Source organism: Centruroides sculpturatus, unplaced genomic scaffold (assembly GCF_000671375.1).
Source record: "Centruroides sculpturatus isolate CEXI.00-Female unplaced genomic scaffold, Cexi_2.0 scaffold1368, whole genome shotgun sequence".
NCBI classification, from domain to species: Eukaryota; Metazoa; Arthropoda; class Arachnida; order Scorpiones; family Buthidae; genus Centruroides; species Centruroides sculpturatus.
Window position 1 is genome coordinate 118,037 of NW_019386509.1, and position 12,234 is coordinate 130,270.

Genomic DNA, 12,234 nt, shown 5'->3' on the forward strand with positions numbered 1-12,234 from the left:
AGAAAAATTTAATAAATATAATATATATATTTATTAATAAATGACTCATTTCGAAAAACATTTTTAAAATATTATTATTTATTAAAATTTAAATATTTATTAATTTAATTACTATAAATATTTCCTCTAGTATATTATTGAATGACGATTTGTAGATGCGAGAATAACTTTTAATATGTCAAATTTTATTTCAGTCGCGCGATCAAACTCTCATTGACGAAATAGGATCTTTCTAAATTTAGGTTAAATTTTTTTTTTATTTTCCTTTATTTATTTAAATTATTATTTTTTTTTTTTTAGTTTGGGTGTTGACGTCGAAGGTGAGTTTCAGTTTTGTATCGGAAATCGAGTTCCATTAGAACGCATTGAAAATATTAAATTAATCAATTTCCATATAGCAACGTGTTATGACCTAATATAGAAATTACATTGTTCTATTTTTTTTTAAAGGCCAACGTTGCTGATTAAGTCAGAAATAATTTCCTGTTTTGATTACCGAGAAAATGCTATTTTTATATATTTTTATGTAAATAGAATTCGTACAACGTCAATACACATATATACTTTATATATATAAATATCCACGGTAGAAGTAACTTTTAGGTAATTTGTCTGTATAAACTTCTATACACAAATTGTCTAAAAGTAACTTCTACCGTATCAAATTAATATGTTAATTAAATGTCAATTAACGTGTATCGAATTACACGTTTACAGAAAAATTAATTCGAAATATCAATGTCATAATTCAATTGCAACATTGATTATTTCATAAATTATTATTATTATTTGATACTGTTTTAAGGTATTTTTCGAAGGAATTTGAATTGAATTCGTGGAGAATTGGCATAAAATGTTTGCTTTATTACGGGGAAATAAATATTTGTATAATTAAAGAATAGCATGAAAGTCGGCGCCGTATTCAAAAATTTTTTAAATTAACTGCCGAGTTAAGAAACCGAAAATATTTTTGCTCTTTTAGAAATGTTTTTCGACTATTTTAGTCCGGCATCTGCACTCCGAGTGGAAGTTTGATACGGTTTGTAAAATAGAATATAAAATTATGTAGTTAACATTTTGGAATAATTTAAATTTCCTTTTGTGAATTGTATCAGTTCTATTTGTAATACACATTTTAGAATGTTTTAGGCTATTTTATTCCAAAAAGAATAAAATGAAATGATATATTCTTGGAATCTGATGTTCACCCGAGTTTGAGAATTGCCTGGAAGATTATTTTATTTCCAGATGTTTTATTTGGGGGAATGCATTTAAATAAAATGGTCTTCGGAGAAATTCTTTGACTTGGTGAATGTCGGTTCTGATGGACGTAACATTTTATTTTATTTTTCCAAAAATCCCTCTTTAAGTGATTAAGACTGTTTTATCTTGTGATTTAAAATTATAATAATATGATGACAACAGATCCGACAATGCATTCTGTTGTTGGTATCAAAGCATTTACATTTGTAAGAAAGATAATATTGAGTGTCTAATTACTTTACTAAAATTATCAAACTAAAAAATGACCTTAACATTTTTGAACACAAGGATTTATTTTCAGAAAATAATAAAATATATTTAAAAAGCTATTTTTAATATGTATATGGTATTATTTTTGATATTTATAATATGCACTATCATCATTTATCCTGTATTATTGTATATCAAATGTTCTCTAAGACAATTCTTATAGTACAGTAGTAATTTTGTAGCCTTATCTAAATTGATAATAATGAATGACTGAAAATGTTAAGTGAAATAAGATTACAATTAAAAGAAATTCTGGTTTATTTGCTCTTAACATTAGAAGGGCATGTTAAAACATTAAAATGTATAACTTGAAGATTTATTAATCATTATTATTATTGATTAATATATAATTCATCCAGTATTGTTTGTCTGCTACCAAGTTTAAATTGCTGGCATTAGGCTAGCTATTATTAAACTATTGTATTGCAAGGCAATACATAGTTTAATAATGAAAGTTGACTATAGTTAAGATAAAAACTTTTGATTCCAATAATATCCTACATATAAAGGTCTGTTGTGAGGTGTGTTAGCAGAGCCGGCCCTACCATAGGGCGAACGGAGCAGCCGCTCTAGGCGCTAAGTCCTAGGGGCGCCTCAGTGGTAAAGAAAATTAAAGGGTATAAATTAGGGGCAACCAAAGCGGGCGCCACAATAGGTTCTCGCTCCATCCTAAAACTTGCCTCGGGCCGGCACTGTGTGTTAGTTCATCAACTATGGAACTTTTTTGTCATTATGAACATTTTATTGCTCTTTTGGATTTTTTTTTTTTTTTAAATTGATGAAACCTTTTTACAAGATTTTTGAAATTATTACTATTAAGGTATAGTCTGTCTATGGAAAGAATCAACTTGAGAGCAATGTCGCGCATGATGTCATTTCAGTTAAACCAATCAGTACGTTTCCTAATGATGTCTGCACTTTTCACTGGATGTCAGGCAATATGTGACTTTTATTTTATTTTCTTTCACTAGATGGCAGAATGACTTTTTCGTTAATTGTGTTAATTTTTTATAGCATTTATTAACTAAAGAATTGTGTTTAACTGCTACTATAGCAAACTTCCTTATATTCAAAAACCAGAATGTGAAGCTTTCATGATACTATTAATAATGGAGGTGACATATTTAACAAATAAGGAAGAAACCAGAAGTAACTTGCCACAACTTAGTGATCAATGGCTGATGCTCATTGGTTATCACCCAAGTTGATTCTTTCCAAACATTGACTATAAAGCACTGGTTAACTGTTTTAATTGTTATTAAACATAAAATATTAAGATTGATAGCATGCATTTTATTATTATTATTGGCCACATGTTTAGAATGATACACAAAAATAAAGCTTAAAAAAGCCCATTAGCTGAAGATTACAATAAATGAAGATTTTATAATATATATTAACTTATTTTTGGCACTTAATTTTGATAGTATTAACTGACTGATAAGTGTGATAACACTGTGACTACAATAAGCAGACCATATTGTATTTTATATTATATATGTTTGGTAAACAGTTTAATTTGCTATGATGTGTGGGGGTACCATGCAACATAAGACTTTAAATTTGTGAGAAAATGATGAAATGTTAACAGTACACTTGCTTATATAGTCATTAATATAAGACATTTTTAAATATTTTTATTACTTCTTGTAAGTAGTTTAGTACTACAGAAAGTAAATTTTACAAAGCCATTTCTTGTGAATATTTACTTCTAAACCAATTATTCAATTTGGTTTTTTATTTAAGAATGGTTTACAACTCTAGTAAGAATTCCAGTTTTGATTGGCAGAGATAAACATTGCCAAATCAATTTACTGCATTTATTATATTTATTATAATTTTATATTGTAATATATGATATTGCAAAGTAGTGATATAATTCTTCTAATAATTTTTTGCTTAGTAATTAATATTTAAAAAAATATCTGATTTGAAATTTAGATTTATGATATAATTTTTAATATATAAATTTACTGAGTTCTATTTTTTTTCAAATTATTTCTTATTAACAAAACAAAATATCCTTTTATTCTTATGTATTATATATGTTACTAAAACAGAATTCATTAAGAATAATATTAGTCATTTACTGAAAGATGCATTGTTTTAAATGCAAATAAGCTTTTTTTTCTTTTTTTTTTATTAGACCTACCATGAAATGTCTACTTGAAAATTATCCTGTAGATAACAAGAATGTTTGTTTTTTTTTTTGTTTTTTAATTATTATTTGTCATTTGACTTTCAATTACAGCTCTCCCTTAATAGTCGGACAGGTATGGGATCAAAGGGGTGTTGGATTACCAAAAGTGTCGGGATTACCGAAAATTATTACATATTTTGCATTGTTTTGCTAGCTGTAGCTTACAATATTCCCTACTCCAACTGTTCAAACAGAACTGCTCACAGAAAACACATGAAATGTGTGTCATCGTGTAAAAATTGGATGGGGAGATTCACATTGCGACATGCTTCTGTGCAAGCAGACATGTAACGGGGACGGGTCTGCGTTACATGTCCCCGTTACAAGGTGTGTCGGACTATCCCTTGATAGTCCGACACACCTTGACGGGAGGTGTGTCGGACTACTGAGCATGTCGGATTAAAAAAACATCGGACTATCAAGGGAGAGCTGTATTTTAATTTTTTATATGTTAAAATTATTGTGCAGAATTTATAAATCATATTTGAAAATGTATTACTAGCAAGAACCTATTAAAATTGATAATTTTTTTCAATTTAAATGAGCTCATTGATTGCATTTTAAGTTTAGCATTTTACTCAAAAATCATCAGTATAACAAGTGTTTTCTGGGTACATCTGCAGACAATTTGCATCTACCTGTTCTCTAGTACCATGAAGCTCTTCCTGCTGGTTTTGTCTCCCAATGGCTTCTTTCAGTTTTGCATCCAGATTCCAAGTTGTCAATTTAACATTCTTAAGACAGACCAACTTTAACTAACAGGGCTTTGGATTAACAATGATGGAAATGACAGCCCACCTCATGCCAATCTCCTTGTCCTGGGTTTTGCAAGTAAAACTCTTAGACCTACTAAGTTTACTCTTCTTTTTGTTGGTAGTTAGTTAATGCCAATTAATGAATTTCTAGAAAAAGTAATGAATCGGACAGTTAGAATCACATTTTGATCTCACTCTGTGGTAATGGTAAAATAAAAACACAGGCACTGAAAATACTGTTGTTTACTAGTGTATAACCAGCTTTCGGAAGATTGAGGGATTGAAAGTTTATAGATGGTGATACAGTTAATATTGACAAAATAAATTTATTTTAAATTTTTGTTTTTAATACACTTTTTTAATTTAGTTCAAGAGTCTGTAATATTTTTAATTTTTCAAAGTGATTATTGATTTATTTTATTTCAATAGACAGTATACTTTTTTACATTAATAAATTTAAATACATGTTAATTAAAACTTTTACATTAAGTAATTAGAAAAAAAAAGCAGGAATTTAGAATAGAAGATTGGCAACAAATTATTCTGAAGGTTAAAAAACTAAATTGCTAAATGGAATGCATGTGGCTGACATGTTTATCCCATAGACTTAACATTATACTTTTATCACTCTACTATGCCTGAATCATTTCCTTTTTCTCAAATCCCTATTCAGTGGTAATCACAGTGTTTTCAACTATAACAGTGTTTTCAACTGCCGGTTTGCAAAAAGTTTCAAAGCAGAAAAATATTTAACCATGCTAATACTAGTGCAGTTGATTACAGGTGACATTTACATAAAAATCTATAGTTACCACATGTATGTAGACTGATGTTTTTTTTAACCTCTGATAGTCCATAAAACAAAGAGGAGGGTAAGTAACAAAATTAATTTATTACCAAAAGTTAGGTACAAGATTGTATCACAATGATTGGTAAGATTGGAGAAAACTGCATGAAATGAATAATTAGAATAACAAGAAGTAAATGTGTTAATCCAAAAAATTATACATCTAGAAGACAAACTGATGGATATAGATTCCTCTATCCTTCATGAAACTAATGCTAAAGCAGTGACAATAACATCCAGAATTGAATACAAACTTAAGAGAAAGTTTGTGAAAAAGATCAAATGGCTATGCAAATGACAACCCAAGAGGCAAAGCACTTCATTAACCAACCAGCTAACATGTTGGGATGTACTAGATCCCCCGAAATGTCTACTGGAGGCCACAAAGAAAGGTCCATCTTATGCACCACACATACCATTCCCTCTTGATAAGGTCATACTGAAATGGAAAGAATAGTTGCTCCACTCAAGGACCCACAGAAAGAAGCTGCCTTAATACTAAATCAGAAACCACGAGAAACCAATGGGGAAAGAACACTTATCACCAACTCTAGGAAATGGCTACAGGAAAATGATGTAGTTCTAACCAGAGAGGATAAATCTAAATTATCGTCATTATGAAGAGAGAGACATACAGCAATGAGCTCAGCAAATACTTGAAACAAACTGAGTGCACAATAGTGAACAGAAATATACTGACCTCCATACACAAAAGAGTAATCAAGATAACCATGTCCAAGCTGGTAAACCTACTCCCTCCACTCAAAAGAGTAAAAATGACATCACCAGCTATACCCAGGTTCTTTTGGTTTTGCTAAAACCCACAAAACAGGACACTAGTTATGACTGGTGGTAGAGAAATGTGCTTTTCTGACATATTTATTAGAAAAATACATATACAATCTTATAAAAGACCCGGGGTTAAACAGTGTTTAACATCACTAACCCAGCCCAATTGGCAAAAAAACTGAGGCAAATAGTCTTAATTGTACAAAGTCCAAGTAACATTAATAGAGAAAGGTAATGAAAAAGCAAGAATTTTGAAAGGAGTCAGATGGCTGTGGACTATAACCTATCTTATTCAATATTGATATAGATGTAGCTGTGAAGGAATACAAGAAAACAAACCATAAAGGTATAAAGATAAACAGTAACATCTTCAACATATGTTTTGTAGAGAACATAGCTCTGGTTATAAACTGTGAACAAGAGCTACAGGAGGCATTGAGACCTTTTAAGGTTGCATTTGGCACTAGTGGCTAAATGCAACCTTAAAATAAATCATACAAAGACAAAAGTAATGATTTGTTCAAGAGAAAATGAAAGACATGCTATAATAATATTGGAGGGGAATGAATTAAGTGTGAAGAACTTACATTACCTGGGAAGATTTATGACATCTGATGGAAAAGATGTGGCAACAAGAATTGGGAAAGGAAGCATTCTACAGAATGAAAGGAATGCTAATATTTCAGAACATCTCTGTGGATGCAAAGAGAAAACTCGTCAAAACTTATGTTTGGGAAGTGACCTTCTATGGTTCAGAAACATGGACATCGAGGAAAAAGGAGAGAACAAAACTACAGGCCTCTGAAATATGGTACTGAAGAGAATGCTGAAGGTAGCCTGGACTGAGTTGTTGTCCAAACAGCAGGTTTTAAAGAAAGCAGGAAAATCAGAAGCATTTCTTAACACTAAATAAATGAAAGAATCACTTGATAGGATGTCTATTAAAACCTTCACACTGGATGAAGGTATTTGAGGGAATAATAGAAAAAAATTGGTAAGAGGATGACCAAGAATGGCATACAAGGATCCAGTAAAAGGCAGAAAATCTTACAAGATTAAGCAACTAGCACTAAATAGAGGTGAATGGTGGACTTGATGCTGCTCACCAACCCTTGAGTTGAAGAGAAAACAACAATCAAGTATTATATTCTAAGGTTTCATTTTTGTTTGCTAAGTATAAAGAATAGTTATTTTGCATTGCCATTGACATTATGCAAAATTAAACAAATGCATTGTATTTGGCCTATGATATGAAAATCTGAAACTATGATATGAGAACAGTAACACAGATTATCTAGGCTGACCATTTTTTCTGCAGTGCAATCTGGACATTGAGCCCAGTAGGAGGGGGAGTAATTATAGAAAAAACATCAAAAAATTACACTTAATGAAACAAATACAATAAAAACTTTTTTATTTAAAGCATAAATAATTCAAACAAGGGATTAGTTTTAACTTAAAACTTTTAAGAATAGTTGAGTATTTTGTAACTGTATGAACCTTTAAGAAGTTCATCAGTTTTCTATTTGTTGCTTGAATCCTTTGTAAGTATTGCATTTGAAATTGCACTTTGTTATAAACATTGCCTTTACAGTATCAACATTCAACTGTGATTTATCTGCTGTCCACAAATTATTTATAATAGAAAACACACGTTCAGTAGCCACATTGGTACCAGGTAAACAAAGTGCAAATTGTACAACTTTTGTGAGATTAACACAGGGAATGTGATTTTTGTTGAAATGATTGAAAATTTGAACCCAAAGCTTATTGGTGGGTGTTTCTTCATTGTTCCATTGTTGAAGTTTTTCAAAGTTTATGTATCATTTCAAATATGAAATTTGTCGAATAATTCATTTTCCAGTTCAGAGAAAATATTCATTTTCAGGCAAATATTTCTTCATGAAAACTATTATTTCTTCTATGTTGTTACTGTCTAACTTGATATTTTAAATTAATTCATTTAAAATGAGTAATTTCCTCAAATTGTTTACCCATAATTCTAGATAAGAAACAATATTCATATAAAAATGTATAATTTGTTTTATAAACCATTTTTGTCTATATTTCCATTTTCAATTAGATAGATTAAAATAGTGTTTAAACTTGGTGTTAGAAATTTAGAATTGATTCTGTCTTTAAATTTAAAAATGAGATATTAATTTCTTCTGAAATTTTAACAATTGTACTTTTATCTCCTTTCATTCTTTTTATCAAATTGTGAAATATTGATGCCTATGTTTGAAGGAATTGATGCCAAAGTTTGGCCTGTTCATTTGAAAAGAAATTTTTTAAAACTGTTTGACACATCAATTGAAAGAAAATATGATTTTAAAGGATTAAATAATTGTAATGCTTCCAAAGTGTAGGTAGTAGAGCTGGCCATCTTGTTTTGGATATCCCTAATAATTACTGTATTCTACTTCTGTCAAAACAAAATTGTTCAGATTTTCTACTCAAACTGTGCAGATGTAAAAGTGAGTATAAATGTTGCCAATTATATTATTCTGTCAATGTCTAAAGGAAGCAAATCTGCCACAGTTTGAAGTACATTATGGATTGTGCGCTGTGCAACCTACTCCAATTATTGGATGATTTAATTGATTATTTAATTGAAAAAATACATTGTTTGTTCCTTTTCTACTAACACCACATCTAAAATTGGAATTTGTATTATCTGCATAATATATCCCATCAAGTTATTTGAATCCAATGTATCAATAACTAACTTTGTGATTATTTCTGATGTTTCCCCAGGAAGAGTAAGTAAATCTAAAATTTTAACTTGAACACTTCTTTGCGATTTAAAATATCTAATGAGAATCGGAAATAACTGTAAATCTTTGTGGTTTGAAGTATCTGTGTAAATGGTAATAAAGCAAATGTTTTCTAATTTGATTTTAAGAGTGGAGATTGCAAAGAGTTTTATCATATTTTTAACTATTGCCTCAGTTTTTGTACGTACACAAGAAAATTTTTGTCTTGAAAAATAATTTGATTAAATTTGACATTCACTCCATAGATCTAAATGACTGATTGTGCATGACTGTGTGAAATGAAACTACTGCAAACTGTTGTTCCTCTTTACCAAATTCTGTTTTGCGAAAATATTGCATGACACTATGAGAAGTTGCTGCTACTTGATTTGCCACCTTATGGTTTTGAGACTCAATATGTTGTGCAATGTCATTTTGTCCAATGTAAGTATTGAAAATGTGGAATTGCACTGAGTGCAGAGAACATTACAATCAATTTTTGTTCACTTTATAAATGGAAATTCTTTTGCAATATATAGTGATATTTATCTACATCAAAAACTTTTAATCCATTAGTTGATTGCACTAAACAAGAAATTGATGACAATTGCTATTGAGTTTTAAATAAAGTTAAGTTTTTATTATAAAAACTGTTCAATATATTCATTAAGTGTTAAGTTTCATTTGATTTCTAATGTAGTAATTCAAAATATGAAAATATTTTTTTATACATTCTCTTTACAAATATCTTTTTTTGTTTGTATTTATCAAAATTAATATGAGAAATATTTTTAATTAAAATTTGTATTTTACACATTTGTCATTTTAAAATTGATAATTTTAACTATCCACTGATTTTTTTTAGAGATTTATCATATAATACAACTTCACTGTTTATGTAGAAGAGAATTTTCCTATCTACACAAATTTTTGGAGTTTTTGGGAAATGCTTACACTAGTATTTCTGAGAAATAAATGTATTTATAGATTTGTGACATCATCTTTCTCACTGCTTTTTTCTCCCTCTTTATCAGAGAGAGTTTATTTTCAAATGTTGTATGCATTCATATTTTAGAAAGAAGAGTATTAATATTAGACAGATGATGATAGATATTACTTATACATCAGACTTACAATAAAATATTGCAGTTCACTCTTTACTGATTGAAAGACATTATCTTTATGAGGATTATGAAAAATTTGAATCAATTTACTTGATTAGTCATTACCATGAAATAATTAACAAAATGTTATATCATAGGTAAATTCAGATGAGAAAAATTTATGGTAAAAATGCAAATACAGCTATTTATCAATATTATAGAATGTTAGCACAGATTTGTTAATACTGTTGNAAAAATTTGAATCAATTTACTTGATTAGTCATTACCATGAAATAATTAACAAAATGTTATATCATAGGTAAATTCAGATGAGAAAAATTTATGGTAAAAATGCAAATACAGCTATTTATCAATATTATAGAATGTTAGCACAGATTTGTTAAGTCTGTTGCTGAATTATCAGGTTATAAAATGACTATATAATTAAATACTAAGTAGTTTTTCTAGAGGTAGGCAGTTGTGCTGCCATTTCATTTGTGAGTAATTGTAAATGGATACAGGTTAACAGTAATTTGATATTCTGACTAATAATGTGAATATAGACTGGATATATATATATGTGTAAACTGGATATATATATATATCCAGTTTAAGAGGAACTAGAAAAAAAAATTATGTTTACATATTTTGTTTACATAATTTTTTTTCTAGTTTCTCTAAAACTAACAATAACAATAAATCTCTACAACAATAATTTTTCTTATTCCACTAAATATCACTGTAGAAGGATGTGACTGGATATACATAAAATATATAATCCTCTTCCTCATTTAACATTAGAACCTTATTTGTAGATTGATAAAAGTTAAACAATGTTAGAACAGAAAAACAGTCTCCCATAGTAAAAGATTTAAGTGATTTTATTGCATATTATTTTTATGGTACTGGTATATGTTCAACATTAAAATCCAAAATTATTCAGAGCATGTATTTAAATTAAATAAATTAATGAGTACTTTCTTTGAAAATATGTTTAATTAATCGAGTTTTGCAGATTCAGGTTCTCCACCTCAAATTAGTAGTGTCTTGTCCCTGTACATCATACTTTTTCTGTAAGATGACCTGTATAACTATTGCTAACTCCTTTCAGGGGAAAATATTTGAATTGAAATAACGTGACTTCAGTTTGCATTGGAAGTTGGTATATAGTTAATTGGGGCCTACTGCCCTTAATCTTTCCATATCTGGTCTCTTTCATCTATCTAACTCCATTCTCGAGATTAAGGAAAGACAGACGATAGTGGGAATTTGTAGGTCTACAATTTTTCAAATTGCAGCCCAGCAAATAGCTATGTTCCATATCCATGTAATTTACAATTATTTTTTTATAAATATTGACAATTTATAACTTTTAACTATTGACAATTTTTATAAATTAGAACAACTTAACAATAAGAGTTTTGTTAAAGCCATTTCTATGTCTGTAATGTACTTCAGTTCTCTGTTGGTGTCAGATATGTTTGAACAATGCATAAAAGCTCTTTACTAGTGATCTGATCATTTATCTCAAATTAGAAAAAATTAGAAAATATGAATATTTATTTATATATAATAAGAGATTTATAGCAAATAGATTAAAATTTGTGTTTTTGAATATTTATTTGTTTTTGTTTGTTTTGGTACAATTCAATGCAGCTTAAAAATTACTGATGACAACTAATTCTTTTAATGTAACTCTAATCACAAAAATATCTATAGTGAATAGTTTTTAATTAACAATTTTTATTGATACAGTTAAAAAAGTTTTATGTAAATGAAACAAAGAAAACCACTAAAATTAGGCCCAATGAAATGAACAGGGTATTGCCATAACTATTTAGGACATTCTTTGGGTGACAATAGAATGAATTAGAAAGCTATTCTAACTTTCTATTTTAATACCTTTTTTTAGGCAGTCTTTTTTATATTTGCTCTGTAATAATAATAATAATAACTCTCCCGTGGTCACCACCTGGTCGTGGTGGGAGAGCCCAGTAGTTTTACAGATCCATAGGGCAATGCAGGCTGGAGCACAAGCTCCTGGTAGGGACACCCATGCCAGTAAGGTCTATGGGGAGAAATGAAGCTAAGAGTGACCACACACCCACATTCTGTGGAGATAATCATTATGGTAGTAACCAGATCTAAGTATGATACCGGCTCGGACATTGCCCGGGTTAACAAGGTCCGCGTTCATGGGTTAGGCAGAGGCTCACGTTCGAAAAATAGGCTCCAGTCTCCCTTGGTTACC

At 29.3% G+C, this 12,234-nt stretch overlaps 1 protein-coding gene across 3 annotated transcripts in view; it reads left to right on the forward strand.

The window, feature by feature from the left end:
• Nucleotides 1-135: 135 nt before the first annotated feature.
• Nucleotides 136-12,234, forward strand: part of LOC111615174 (eukaryotic translation initiation factor 4E-binding protein Mextli-like) — a 23,031-nt gene continuing 10,932 nt past the window's right edge. Inside the window, exons 1-2 of one of the 3 annotated variants that reach the window (XM_023356574.1) lie at nt 142-242; nt 301-320. The gene's annotated coding sequence lies outside the window, so the exon portion shown is untranslated. Of the gene's footprint in view, nt 243-300; nt 321-12,234 lie in introns of all 3 variants that reach the window. The other 2 variants (XM_023356572.1, XM_023356575.1) reach the window with 2 other exon arrangements.